Raw genomic sequence first — 14,568 nt, forward strand, 5'->3', positions numbered from 1 at the left:
TTCATGTGCTTCTGTCCTGAGGACTATGGAAAGTGGCCAAAGGATGGTGAAACCACAAGTAAGCAACAAGGTGTTAATCCTCTGTACCTCATCAGAAAATATGGATGTTGGAAGCTTTCCCAGTCTGTAAACTAGGATAGGCAGTGATCTATGGTAGATATGATGATAGAGTACAGTGCTGTTGCAGGCAAAAGTGTTCTGGAGCACATCATTCAGCACATATTGTTTAATATGGGGCTCCATGGCAGACAACCCCTAAGTGTACCTGTGTTGACTTAATATGGCCAATTATGAATATAGTGGAGATCACTGAGATTGGGGTATGGATAAATGGAAATGTGTCACCTCATTGGATGTATCACATTTCTTCGTACATCAGGTTAGTGGTCATATCCAGATATGCCATCATCGAGGCAAACTGCTGTTCAAAATATGAACTGCAAACTGGACGCAGGCCAGTTGGGACAATATTATGTTATGGAGGCATTCACCCAGCCTTCATGGATACCAGTGGTACTAATCGAAGGCACTGTGACAGCTGTTGACTAAGTGAACAGTTTTATGAACCATCTGCACCCATTCATGCTTGATGTCTTCCCCGATGGAAACTGCATCTTATACCTGTCTATTTCACATAGGCAGAATCATGCTACAGTGGGTTGGTGGTACGTGATAGTGAACTCATGTTGATGTCACAATCCGAAACTGATGTAAAACATCTAGGAAGTTATAAATAAATGAAATAGGTATAATTTTACCAATGGCTAACATTTTAGAATGTTTTTTTGAGTATACAGCTTGAAGGGCTAATGTTGCAACACTCAGTATCATTATCTTCTTAAACTCATTTGTATGAACAAAAAGTTGATGCAAGGGAACACTTATGGGTTGAGTGTCAGCTTCATCATAGTTCTAATACCTGCCAATGTCATAGAAGAATGGAAAGACTGTAACTGCCAAATCCGTGTGTGCGCCACTTCACAGTTTGCGTGTGAAGTCTGTGCTCGATTTGATCACTAAAAGCTACCTGGCTTGCTAGTACAACAGCAGTTGCACACACAGCCTGCTGGCTGCACCTCCTGTTAGAACTGACAACTGTGTAGGCCATAGTGCAAGGAACTGCAGGCTACTTGTGTTGTCTGTCATACATACGTTGTCTCTCATGTATTTATGCTTTTTCATTTAATAAAGAAACAGAAAACAGTTGGCTGTTGCTGTTGGAGTCTTCAGTCTCAAGACTGGTTTGATGCAGCTCTTTCATGTTACTCTAGCCTGTGCAGGCCTTTTTATGTCTGCATAACTACTGTAATCTACTGCTTATTGTAATCAAGCTGTGGAGTTGTTCTACAATAGCTACTCCTTCCCTCAATTTATAAAATTAACTATTCCTTGATGCGTCAAAATGTGTCCTATCAGTGAATCCCTTCCTTTAGTAAAGTTGTGCCATAAATTTATTTTCTCACCAATCTGATTCAGTACCTCCTCATTAGTTACCCAATCTACACAACCAATCCTCAGCAATCTTCTGTGGCACTACATTTCGAAAGCTTCTACTGTCTTTTTCTCTGAACTGTTTATCACCCTCATTTCCCTTCTGTACAAGCCTACATTTCAAAAATGATGTCCCAACACTAAAGTTTATATGGAATAGCCAGTCTGTATTTTATTTCCTCTCTATTTCCACCAGCTGCCAAAATAATAAAACTCATTTACTACTTTTACTGTAATATTTCCTAATGTTATTCCCTCAGCATTATATGACATAATTCGACAATATCCCATTACTGTTGTTTCTTCTTACTCATTGTAAATCTCTTTTCAAGGCACTGCTCAACTGATCTTCCAAATATGTCACTGTCTCTGGTTATTACATATCATCAGCAAGCTTTCAGTTCTTCTCCATGAATTCTGACTCTATTTCCAAACTTCTCCTTCTTTTCCTTGACTGCCTGCAATGATGTACCAAACTGTTTTTATTTATCGGTAATATACCACTGCATCCGTTAGTCATTACTGTTTCTTTTTTCTCCAAATGTCTCTTTAATTTTCCTGTAGGTGGCCTCTATGTTTCCCATAGCCATACAGTCCTCTATAGCTTTAGCATTTCACCTCCAGCCATTCCTGCTTTGTCATTTTGCACTTTCTGTCAATCTCACATTTTAGACGTCTTAGTCTATATAATTTAATAAGCCACAGCTGCAAAATACTAACCCGAATTCTTTACAGACGAATGGAAAAACTAGTAGAAGCCAACCTCGGGGAAGATCAGTTTGGATTCCGTAGAAATGTTGGAACACGTGAGGCAATACTAACCCTACGACTTATCTTAGAAGAAAGATTAAGGAAAGGCAAACCTACGTTTCTAGCATTTGTAGACTTAGAGAAAGCTTTTGACAATGTTGACTGGAATACTCTCTTTCAAATTCTAAAGGTGGCAGGGGTAAAATACAGGGAGCGAAAGGCTATTTACAATTTGTACAGAAACCAGATGGCAGTTATAAGAGTCGAGGGACATGAAAGGGAAGCAGCGGTGGGGAAGGGAGTAAGACAGGGTTGTAGCCTCTCCCCGATATTATTCAATCTGTATATTGAGCAAGCAGTAAAGGAAACAAAAGAAAAATTCGGAGTAGGTATTAAAATCCATGGAGAAGAAATAAAAACTTTGAGGTTTCCCGATGACATTGTAATTCTGTCAGAGACAGCAAAGGACTTGGAAGAGCAGTTGAACGGAATGGATGGTATCTTGAAGGGAGGATATGAACATCAACAAAAGCAAAACGAGGATAATGGAATGTAGTGGAATTAAGTCAGGTGATGCTGAGGGAATTAGATTAGGAAATGAGACACTTAAAGTAATAAAGGAGTTTTGCTATTTGGGGAGCAAAATAACTGATGATGGTCGAAGTAGAGAGGATATAAAATGTAGACTGGCAATGGCAAGGAAAGCGTTTCTGAAGAAGAGAAATTTGTTTACATCGAGTATAGATTTAAGTGTCAGGAAGTCATTTCTGAAAGTATTTGTATGGAGTGTAGCCATGTATGGAAGTGAAACATGGACGGTAAATAGTTTGGACAAGAAGAGAATAGAAGCTTTCGAAATGTGGTGCTACAGAAGAATGCTGAAGGTTAGATGGGTAGATCACATAACTAATGAGGAAGTATTGAATAGGATTGGGGAGAAGAGAAGTTTGTGGCACAACTTGACCAGAAGAAGAGATCGGTTATTAGGACATGTTCTGAGGCATCAAGGGATCACCAATTTAGTATTGGAGGGCAGCGTGGAGGGTAAAAATCGTAGGGGGAGACCAAGAGATGAATACACTAAGCAGATTCAGAAGGATGTAGGTTGCAGTAGGTACTGGGAGATGAAGAAGCTTGCACAGGATAGATTAGCATGGAGAGCTGCATCAAACCAGTCTCAGGACTGAAGACCACAACAACAACAACAGTCTATATCCCCTTTCACTTCTACATCTACATCTACACCTGACGGTGTGTGGCGGAGGGTACCTTGAGTACCTCTATCGGTTCTCCCTTCTATTCCAGTCTTCCACTGGAGTTTATCTATCATCTCCGTAACGCTTTCGCGATTGCTAAATGATCCTGTAACGAAGCGCGCTGCTCTCCGTTGGATCTTCTCTATATCTTCTATCAACCCTATCTGGTACGGATCCCACACTGCTGAGCAGTATTCAAGCAGTGGGCGAACAAACGTACTGTAACCTACTTCCTTTGTTTTCGGATTGCATTTCCTTAGAATTCAAATGGTTCAAATGGCTCTGAGCACTATGCGACTTAACTTCTGAGGTCATCAGTCGCCTAGAACTTAGAACTAATTAAACCTAACTAACCTACGGACATCACACACATCCATGCCCGAGGCAGGATTCGAACCTGCGACCGTAGCGGTCACGCGGTTCCAGACTGAAGCACCTTCAACCACACGGCCACAACGGCCGGCCCTTAGGATTCTTCCAATGAATCTCAGTCTGGCATCTCCTTTACCGACGATCAACATTATATGATCATTCCATTTTAAATCACTCCTAATGCGTACTCCCAGATAATTTATGGTATTAACTGCTTCCAGTTGCTGACCTGCTATTTTGTAGCTAAATGATAAAGGATCTATCTTTCTGTGTATTCGCAGCACATTACACTTGTCTACATTGAGATTCAATTGCCATTCCCTGCACCATGCGTCAATTCGCTGCAGATCCTCCTGCATTTCAGTACAATTTTCCATTGTTACAACCTCTCGATACACCACAGCATCATCTGCAAAAAGCCTCAGTGAACTTCCGATGTCATCCACCAGGTCATTTATGTATATTGTGAATAGCAACGGTCCTATGACACTCCCCTGTGGCACACCTGAAATCACTCTTACTTCGGAAGACTTCTCTCCATTGAGAATGACATGCTGCGTCCTGTTAACTAGGAACTCCTCAATCCAATCACGCAATTGGTCTGATAGTTCATATGCTCTTACTTTGTTCATTAAACGACTGTGGGGAACTGTATCGAACACCTTGCGGAAGTCAAGAAACACGGCATCTATCTGTGAACCCGTGTCTATTGCCCTCTGAGTCTCGTGGACGAATAGTGCGAGCTGGGTTTCACATGACCGTCTTTTTCGAAACCCATGCTGATTCCTTCAGAGTAGATTTCTAGTCTCCAGAAAAGTCATTATACTCTAACACAATACGTGTTCCAAAATTCTACAACTGATCGATGTTAGAGATATAGGTCTATAGTTCTGCACATCTGTTCAACGTCCCTTCTTGAAAACGGGGATGACCTGTGCCCTTTTCCAATCCATTGCTTTGCTTATATATTTTTTGCTTTCGACAATGAAAGTAAATATCTCATGAGTGATTCAAGGACTTCTACTGAGCCTTGTCATTTTATCTATTTAACCACTTGCGGCCTTCCTATTTCAGCTCTCAAATTTCATCTCAAGAGTTATTCAAGGACTTCTACCGGGCCTTGACATTTTACCTATTTCCTCCGCCACACTCCGTCAGGTGGCTTGCGGAGTATGGATGTAGATGTAGAACCTGCACTTTCAACAACCTCTGGTTCTTTTAATTTACCCTGATCCCATTTCCTTATATTTCTGCAATTTCTTCAGTTTTAATCTACAGTACATAATCAGTAAATTATGATCAGAGTCTGTATCTGCTCCTGGAATATTTTACAAATTACATGTGGTTTCTAGATTTCTGTCTTACCATTATTACTGAAACCTCCTGGTACTATCATGGCTCTTCTACATATAAAACATTCTTCCGCGATTCTTGAACCAAGTGTTACCACTGATTAAATTGTGCTCTTAGCAAAAATACACAGAGCAACTCCCCTTTTCATTCCTTTCCCCAGTTCATGTTCTCCTACTATAGAATTCCAGTCAGCCATCACAATTAAATTTCTTTCTTCCTCAACTATTTGAATAATTTCTTTCATCTCAACATACATTCTTTCAATCTCTCCCTCACCTGTGGAGCTGGTATAAATAGAAACTTGAATTGTTGTGGTGGGTTTTGGCTATGGTAATGTGTTCACTATGCTCTTTAATATTTCACCCACATACCTACTTTCTTACTCATTATTAGGCAACTCCTGCACTACCCCTATTTAATTCTGTATTGATAAACCTATACTCACTTGCCGGAGAAATCCTGTCCTTCCTGCCACCATTCTTCACTAATTCCCACTGTATCTAACTTCAACCTATCTATTTCTCTTTTTAAATTCTTTAATCTACCTGCCCAGTTAAGGGGTCTAGCATTCCTGGCACTGAACCATTAAACTGAGTTGAATTTTTATTTGAAAGTATCTAAGAAATATTCCATGTTAATGAATTAGTGCATGAACGAATCTACAATTTTTATCATCACTTTTATCAACAAGACAATGAATTCTGCTAATGTAAACACTTTATCTATCACCATTTGTTCTACTCGAGAACTTTGTTGCGATTGCACTAACAAAATGTTGATAAAATATGCAGGTCACTTGAGAAACAGCTTTGTGTATTGCTGGACATTATATAATGTCCCCCCCCCCCCTCCCTCTCTATATGTGGTGCCAATCAGTATACTTTTACAATGAGGTCATTCACATCCACAAGAACTATACATTTTAAAATTTTATTTATTCATTTATTTCACCTGTTAAGATTAAGGCCTTCAGTCCATGTCTTACATCCAACCCAACATCTTTATGGATAGTAAATAAGCAGTATACAACAACAACAACAACAACAATAATAATAATAGTAATAACAAATACAGTACTGAGTATATAGAATTTCAGATATGTCTGTCTTATTAATGTTGTTATAAACAAATTCCTTGTTACATTCTTGTCCAGTGAAAGTACTGACATGCAGCGGAAATGTATGCTAATAGTACAGAAGAAATTAAATGTGGAGAAAAAGTTGACTGGCCAGAGCAAGAGAGAGAAGTAGTAGGATAAGAACAGCAGATCATAAGGAAGGAAGACAACAGAAATATACCGGAACAGGGCAAGCAGGGATAGTGTTGAAAATGTGACAGAGATACTGGTTCACTGTTGGACAGAAGGAAAAAGCTGTGATATTCCAAGATGGAAACCACACCTACGACAAAAGATAATCCTTTAATCTCCTCCTGAATGCAGAGCAGATCTGCATAAATTAAAGGTTACTGGGTAGTTTGTTCTACAGCAGTATATGTGGAATGGAAAAGGAGATGTACAAAGATTTAATGTTATTGAAAGGTACAGCCACTCTAATGAACATGTCTGGCCTGATATTGCAGTTATGAGATGGAGGTGTTTGGTATGTGAGGAAAGGTAATGGGCAGATCAATGATTAAGAAACTGATCAAGGAAACTGCTTGTGAAAATAACTTCACCTGTCTGTTTGCATTCACTCTAACTGAGCACAGGAAGGGCTGATGCAATAAGACAAATCAATGTTAGACACATATTTTATGCAAGCATTCATAGCTAGTTTGAGTCACCTATTTTTGCCATGCTGGACTACATCACAGTAGTAAATGTTCGGTACGACTAAATACTAGACTAATTTTTGTTTTATTTAAAGTGGGAATATTTTTCTGAGCTTTCTGATTGTATGTAAGCAAGAGAAACATTTCCCACATGTTACAGCAATCTGTTCTTCCCAATTTACATGCTCATCCACAATTAAGCTGAGACCTTTTACTAACATTTGATAGAGTAACTGGATATCATCAATAAGCATTGGAAGAACAGTTTCATGAAAATGTCCACTAATCAATGTTTAGTGTTATATGAGGATGACCTGTGACTTCTTAGGGGTTAGTTTATGACCCAGGCTTTCTGCCCATCTTATCACTGAACAAAGCTCATCTTTATTCATACCTCATATGGCAGTTGCAATGTTCTTCAGACTGGTGCTTATATACAACTGGGTGTCGTCAGCATATAAGCAATAATTAAAAGAATAAAGCACAGATGAAATATCATCAATATACTGTGAGAAAAACAATGGACTAGCACTGCACCCTGCGGGACTCCAGAGAGCAAATGTATCCATGATAACTTCTCTGATCTACAGATGATGCGTAGCAATCTGTGTCTGAGATCAGCTGTCGTACCACAGTGTTGCATTGTTTAAGAAATTCCACTGTTTCATTTATATAAAATATCAAAAATCTTGCTGAAACCATGCACTGTTAAAATAGTTGCTTGATGTCTATATGGCACATTTGATGACGTCAGTCACTTTGATTAAGGCAGTAGCTATGCTGTAGTGTTTTAAGTTTTAAGGTACTACATCAGTTGTTCATGAACATCATACTCCACAGCTTTAGCTTCTTATGGGTAATATGTTGAGTAGGCTGGCCATTCTGGATGATCTCTCCTGGGTGATCATTGTGAGAAATGGAATTATAATACTGACAAGGGTTTCAATCACATTTATGCTCACACTGTCATTAGTCACTGTCTTAGAAGACTTCTGTACTGTGTGAGAATGTTTCAAGAAAAACACTTCTTTTTGCAAAGAGGCTATCTTGTGCCAGATAATTTCATAGCATCTTGATAGCAGACTATATTGAGAAAAAGTTGTTTCATTTATTTCCACGGGCTTGAAAAATACCATCAGATTTTCCTTTGTGTAGCATATAATAGGATGGATCCAGATGAATAATACTCATATTGTTAGAGTGGAATCATCTCCTAAAATTCTCCATAGTGCCAAAATTTAACCACTTGTCTGTATTTGTGTGTCCCAATTACACATATGTACTATGACACTAGTGAAGGCAACATTGAGTGAATGATATGTGCTAATTCTGAGTGGTTTACAGATAACTCTATTTCAAAATTTACTATTAGATCTATTTATTTCAAGAAAGAGAAACTCAGCCTTTCTTTCACTATTTACATTCGACATACTTTTATCTTTGGTTTCAGAACAGAATGAACATATATGCTCACATCACCCTCATGACAAGATAGGGAAGAGAATGTAACTCTTTCCAATTGCTTGTGGCTTATAATTTAAAATGGCTGCATGTGACAGAAGATACATCTTCTACAACAGGTTGTTCCAGCCCATGAGCTCTTTGCTGAGCTGTGGAGTGCCCCTGTTGTGCAGAGCATTGTTGCTCGCTGTGAACAATCAAATGGGCCAGTGGTATGTGGCACAGCAGGTGGTACAGCGAGCCTTTTAATCTATCTACCACATCGTACATGATACCTAATCTCATTTTTTTATCTGCTATGACATATTGACATGCTACCTCAGAGAAATAAGAAATTCAGGAAAAAAATGAGAAACAGCTGTTTTAAAACAAACTGCACACTGGACATCTGAAATCTGACATTTTCTTTTCATGACAAGAGTAGGAATATTGGATGTCAAAGTATTCATAGCGTTAATGCAAAGGATGGGTTAAGTGTTGCATACTGATGAAAAGACTGTTCCTTTGTTTTGTTCTTCTCATTGCCGAGAAAAGCTGCTCACAAGAATATGTCGATCCAAACCTGCACATGATCTGAGCGACATTTTTGCAGAGCTGTGAAATTTTTTGCTGTATTGAACAATACCATTGTGACAAATTCACATGTTGCAGTATCTGTATTTAAGGAGAGCTGAATTATGCAAATTAATAACTTCCAAATTGTGTGTCGATGGCAAACCATTGGGTGAAACCGAGAAAAGAGTGCTGAACAATTTAATTTCCATTTTCAAAATGGTGAGCTCTCAGAATCTCGTTTCAAAAGGCATGAAGAAATGTTTTATCTTGGCTTGGTTATCACCAAAGCTAGTATCTTCAGGTTAAGAAGCCACATGATTGAGGAAAGTTGAAATTCCATTACTCATTAGCGCCTTGAACAAACTTAACATTCCATGAACGGTCTGATTTTGTTACACATGTAAGCTTTTAGCTGCCCTGTAATGACAGATTTAAATTATTCAGATGCATAATTACGTCAGCTAGGAACATTATGTCTGACATGCATTTTAAATCTTTCAGACAACACATTTCTTCCCCTTTTGTTTTGAGGAAGAGATATATTCCCTCACATATGGCAAAGAAAACATCACGAACTGTGCTCCAGCAAGATATGTTCCCATACTCTGTTTCCATATCTTTCAGGAATCCTTTGAATTGGCAGTGATTTACACTGTGATTCCACATGCTTTACATGTAGAGGGGAGGCCGCTGTTCGTTGGTACCTGCCTAATGGCGCAATTAGTAGCTGCACTGGCATTTCACAGGCTTCTGTGATCACATCTGTGGTCAGTGAAAATCTGGCATTTCTGACGGGGTTAATACTAGCTGGGAACCAGACAGAGATGGAGGTGGACACGAGCGCAAGGGGACACCTGACACGGAAACAACCTCAAGGAAGTGCCTCACGGCATCTTCTGAGGAAATTTCTGCTAAGATGCCTCCCACCCCAAGAAGCATGGTGCCTAAGGTGTGCACAAAGAAGAAGTCCTTTGGCCATAGGCACCAAGGCTCCCAAGGGTAACTTCCCCACCGATAACAGTTTCCAAGTGCCGAACTGGAAGCACACTACCAGGGCAGTGACGATCACACAGGCACAGCCATTACCGACTGCAAACAGGTACGTCACATTCACTGACACAACTGATGATAACAATGCACAACCAACTAGACCAAAGACGGCTGAAAATCCTCTCCTCTGATTGTCATACAATCGTCAAGCAATTTTAAAAGCTTTCAGCACCTCTTAAACAACGTAGTCCAGTCTATCTTCTGTCACGATAAGAACAGCGGGTCGCGACACTTTTAAGATTGCCGTGAAGTCGTGAGAGGATTGTGGTGTGGTTATGGGTGTGGCTAAGACCCATGGTCTGGCATACTATACCCATTCATCTGACCCACTCAAGCTGCTGAAGGTAGTGTTCCAGAAACTACCTTCCCAAATGGACCCAGCCCACCTCAAAGAGGAGATCAAAGGACTATGTTTCGGCATCAGAGTGCTCTCTCGCATGAAAATGCCGTGCACCAATAAACAGACCCCGCTGTTTATGGTTATATTGATTGACAACATAGAAAATAAGAAAGTATTCCAGCTCCAAAACATCACACATTGCTGGAATATAAATTGAAAAGTTTCGTGGCAAGGACCAAAGGAGCATAATGTTTTTGGTGCCAAGGCCTCAATCATGTACCTAAGTTCTGCACTATGCTGCAAAAATGCATAAAATGTGATGGGCCACATGAAAGCCGTGAGTGCAAAGCAAAGCCACAGAAAATGTGCCAGTGCTGCAACTGCACCCAAAAGCACAATGCGGGCTGTCGCGGGTCTAACACTTTCCGAAAGGCAGACGTTAAGCAGCGCACCAATAACACTCCGGCCAGGTAAGTTACTCCTGGCCTCAGTTTTAATAATGTCGGGAGGAGAAAGAGTACCACCCCCACCCCCATCGCTGATCAGGCTGTCTCGGCGCAGCATCATATGGAAAAGTGTGCATTGCTCGCACACTGACACAAATCATGCTGGCCAGTGCGCTGAAATGAATGCCGCAAATACCTCTCATAAGGAAGTCGTAAGCGGGCGCAGACCGAATAGGGTATGCTCAGCTGCCTCCACTGCTACTGAAATCGCTAGCGGGTGCGGACTGAATAGGGGATGCCTGGCTGCCCAAACAAGCCATGGTAGACATTCACAGTCATGGACCAGAAAGGGAAGGCCTGCAAAATGTAAATGTTTCTGCAAGTAAGGAAACTGGTGCAAAGAATGACAATTTAAGAAATGAGCTCTGCTCTCTCATACAAACTGTCAAAGAGTCGATCCAGATTTTTCCCACCGTCCTTGTGATGGCCGTGCACGTGGCCCTTGTGGCCAACCACCAACAGGCAACAAAGGTGCACCATGCCTAATATGGATTATGGCGTAATCGAATGCAGATGGAATGCATGCAGCATATGTCCCCAGGCACCAGAATTCTGGCAATTCCTTTGTGATGAGGCAGTTGATATCTGATTCGTCCAGGAAACCTTCCTAAACCTGGCATCAACGCGTGGGCAACAAATTTCATTTGTCCACATTGATAGGCCTACAGCACGTGGTGGCACTGCCATCTACGTTAGGACCTCACTGAAACACCATCTTGTACAGCTCCAACAACTAGCAACAATTGAGGCCATTGCTGTTGGAGTAGAGAAAATGTCAGCTCAAATTACATTTAACTTGGTTTATCGACCATCTGGATGACCACTAGAACCCAGAGATGTTGAAGCATTACTGTCCCTTCACAGTAAACTTTTTGTTGTGGGAGACTTTAATGCAAAAGTTGGTGAGTGGCATTCCAGAGTAACAAATAATAATGTCGCCATCTACTGCACATAATTTGGCAGCATAATGCAGTAGTCTTAGGGCCACTTGACCCGACACACTACACAAATAATGCACATAGCCGCCACGACGTGCTCGATATCCCGATGGTGTGGGGTGTCGGACACCTCACTACTACCACAAGTCGAGTGGCTCTCTCATCAGACCATCTGCCAGTCATTTTTGACATGGCCACTGATGGCGTGGACCCACGAAAACTCCATTGGCAGTTAGGGAGGGTAAACTGGGAACAGTTTAGGGAGGAACTACAAGACTCTCTTGCTGCCATCCCTGACCATGATATCATCAGTCCGACAAGATATTGCAGCAGCTTACAGTGGACACACTCTGGGTTATCGACACTGCCACACTCAACGGTACACAAAGGCCTCCTGACAGATCACACCAGCTCCTCCCTGAGATATTGCAGGCCATGTCAGATATGAATAGGCTTTTCTGCAAATGGCAAATTATATGCCATCCTGCCACCAAACATCACCTCAACTTGCTGTGCTGTGAAATAAAGGTGGCTGTGGAAAACCACAGAAGTCAAAATTGGGCAGGAAAAATAGCCATACTTCGCCTTGGAGATGGCTCTGCCTGGTGAATAACTAAGCAGTTCTTAAGGAAAGGGCGCTGTCTTCCTCCTCTGCAAGTCGACAGAGGGGTTGTCTGAGAGCTTCAATCCAAGGCTAATGTCTTGACTGACAGCTCTGCGAATAACTTCGTGCCAATAGAGGATAATATAGATGAAGAGCACACATGAACTGTGCAATAATGGCTCCCCATTTTACTTGCAGATGACGCAAGTGATGCTACTGAACCTGTCACTGAGGAGGAAGTAGACGTCCAACTCTGCTCCATAAATATCAGGAAGGCCTGCGGCTGTGAGCAGGTGGAAGCTCTTATGCTGAAACAACTGCCACCTAATGCACTGCAGCCTATCACAAATGCCTTCAACTATGTTTTGCAGACTGGCAACCACCCCTCTGCTTGGAACACGCAGAGGTGGTTGCCATCCCAAAACAAGGCAAAGATGTGAGGCTTCCACAAAACTAACAGCTGATAAGTCTGCTGCCTGTTCTATCTAAGGTATACAAAAGAATCTACACTGAACGGCTCATGGAGCATGTGAACAAGGAGGGGCCGGTCCCACAGAGCAATCTGGTTCCCAGCAAGGCCACAGCACGCAACACCAACTACTGCGTGTTGTCGAGGATGCAATGGGAGCCCTGGAGCATTGAGAGTACTCAAGGGCAGTATTTCTTGACATCTCCAGAGCCTTTGAGTGTAGGTAGCACAAGGGCCTCCTCTACAAACTTTTTGTACCGGGGGTTCTGATGCTACACGCCAGACTCATCGTGTCATATCTGCGTGACCAGACTTTTCACATTTGTGCCAAAGACGGCATGTCAACTAATAGGCCTATATGTGCAGGAGTCGGTTCACGGCCCCCTGCTGTACTTGCTGTATACATCTGATGTACCACGCACAGACAGGGTATCCCTTGTACTATATTCAGATGACATCGCACTCTTCGCGTGTTCCCTAAGGACTGACGTCATTCGCTGCCACTTACAGGAGGCATGCGATGTCCTGAGAGCATGGGTTACAAAATGGCGCCTTACATTCAATGGCATTAAAAGCCTAGCTGTTGAAATAATGTGGCGTAGAGTGCCCATGGACTTTCAGCCACTGCAAATTATGGGAGTCCCCATCCCTTAGTCATGCACGGCTAAGTATCTAGGGGTACTTTAGTGTTTCGAGAATTTCTGCATAAATTCTAGAACCACTAGGCCTTCCACCGTCTTGAACACACAATATTTTAGATGTGAGTGGGAGAAAGGAACCCTGTCTACTGCGCGTCATCTGTCTGTGTGTGCAGGTTTGAAGATTGTCGTACGAATACTGTAGACATGGAGGTCGAATGGCACTGACAAGTACTTGCCAGTTGGTCCATGGAAGTCATAATGAAAGCACACGGAAGCACCAAGGAACTTCTACGTTATGCTGCACTATTGTGTAGCTGTGACTATTGTTAGTGACGAAAGAACAATTGAGTGAAAAAAGATGTTTGGTAACTTTCAACTTGAACATGCTAGAGGCAAGATGTGTATAATTCCTGTATAATAGTGTTATGGTCATCAAACCAACTCTGTTGTAAATTTAACTTAATTGTTTCTAATGTGAGATGACATGGGTGACTTACAAGTAGTCAATTGTTTATGTGAGAAGTGTGTATTTTGTTCTTTGTCGAAGTTCAAATATACTGACAATTGTTGAAGAGTATTCTTTAAGTACCTCAGTATTTCACAAAGAGAGAAAGAAAGAGTCTTATATATTCCTTTAACTAGCATCATTCTTCGGAGAAAAAGTTTTTAGAGATTGATGTAGCCACCTACCCAGAGAAGAAGATCAGCTGTGCATACCAAGTAAGTCAACTCAAGTAAAAGAAGTGGGGAGTTTGCACATACACTTCACACACTCTTTAGTCATCAAAAACGTTAGAGTACCTCTCGATAGGCACCTCACCTGGAAGCTGCATATCTGTGAGGTCTGGGGGAAAGCGCATGCACATCTGAAGATACTATATCCCTACTAACCCAGAATCAATGCTTCCTCCACACTGAGGAATTACGCTGTATCTGGCACTGATCTGACCAGTGCCAGAATATGCACCTCCGGTGTGGGGGAACACAGTCGATACAAACATTTGTCGAC

At 41.4% G+C, this 14,568-nt stretch overlaps 1 protein-coding gene across 3 annotated transcripts in view; it reads right to left on the reverse strand.

Moving 5' to 3' along the window:
* LOC126092069 (intraflagellar transport protein 57 homolog) overlaps positions 1-14,568 on the reverse strand; it is a 181,548-nt gene that overhangs the window by 41,234 nt on the left and 125,746 nt on the right. The window lies entirely within an intron of this gene.

Source organism: Schistocerca cancellata, chromosome 7 (genome assembly GCF_023864275.1).
Source record: "Schistocerca cancellata isolate TAMUIC-IGC-003103 chromosome 7, iqSchCanc2.1, whole genome shotgun sequence".
NCBI classification, from domain to species: Eukaryota; Metazoa; Arthropoda; class Insecta; order Orthoptera; family Acrididae; genus Schistocerca; species Schistocerca cancellata.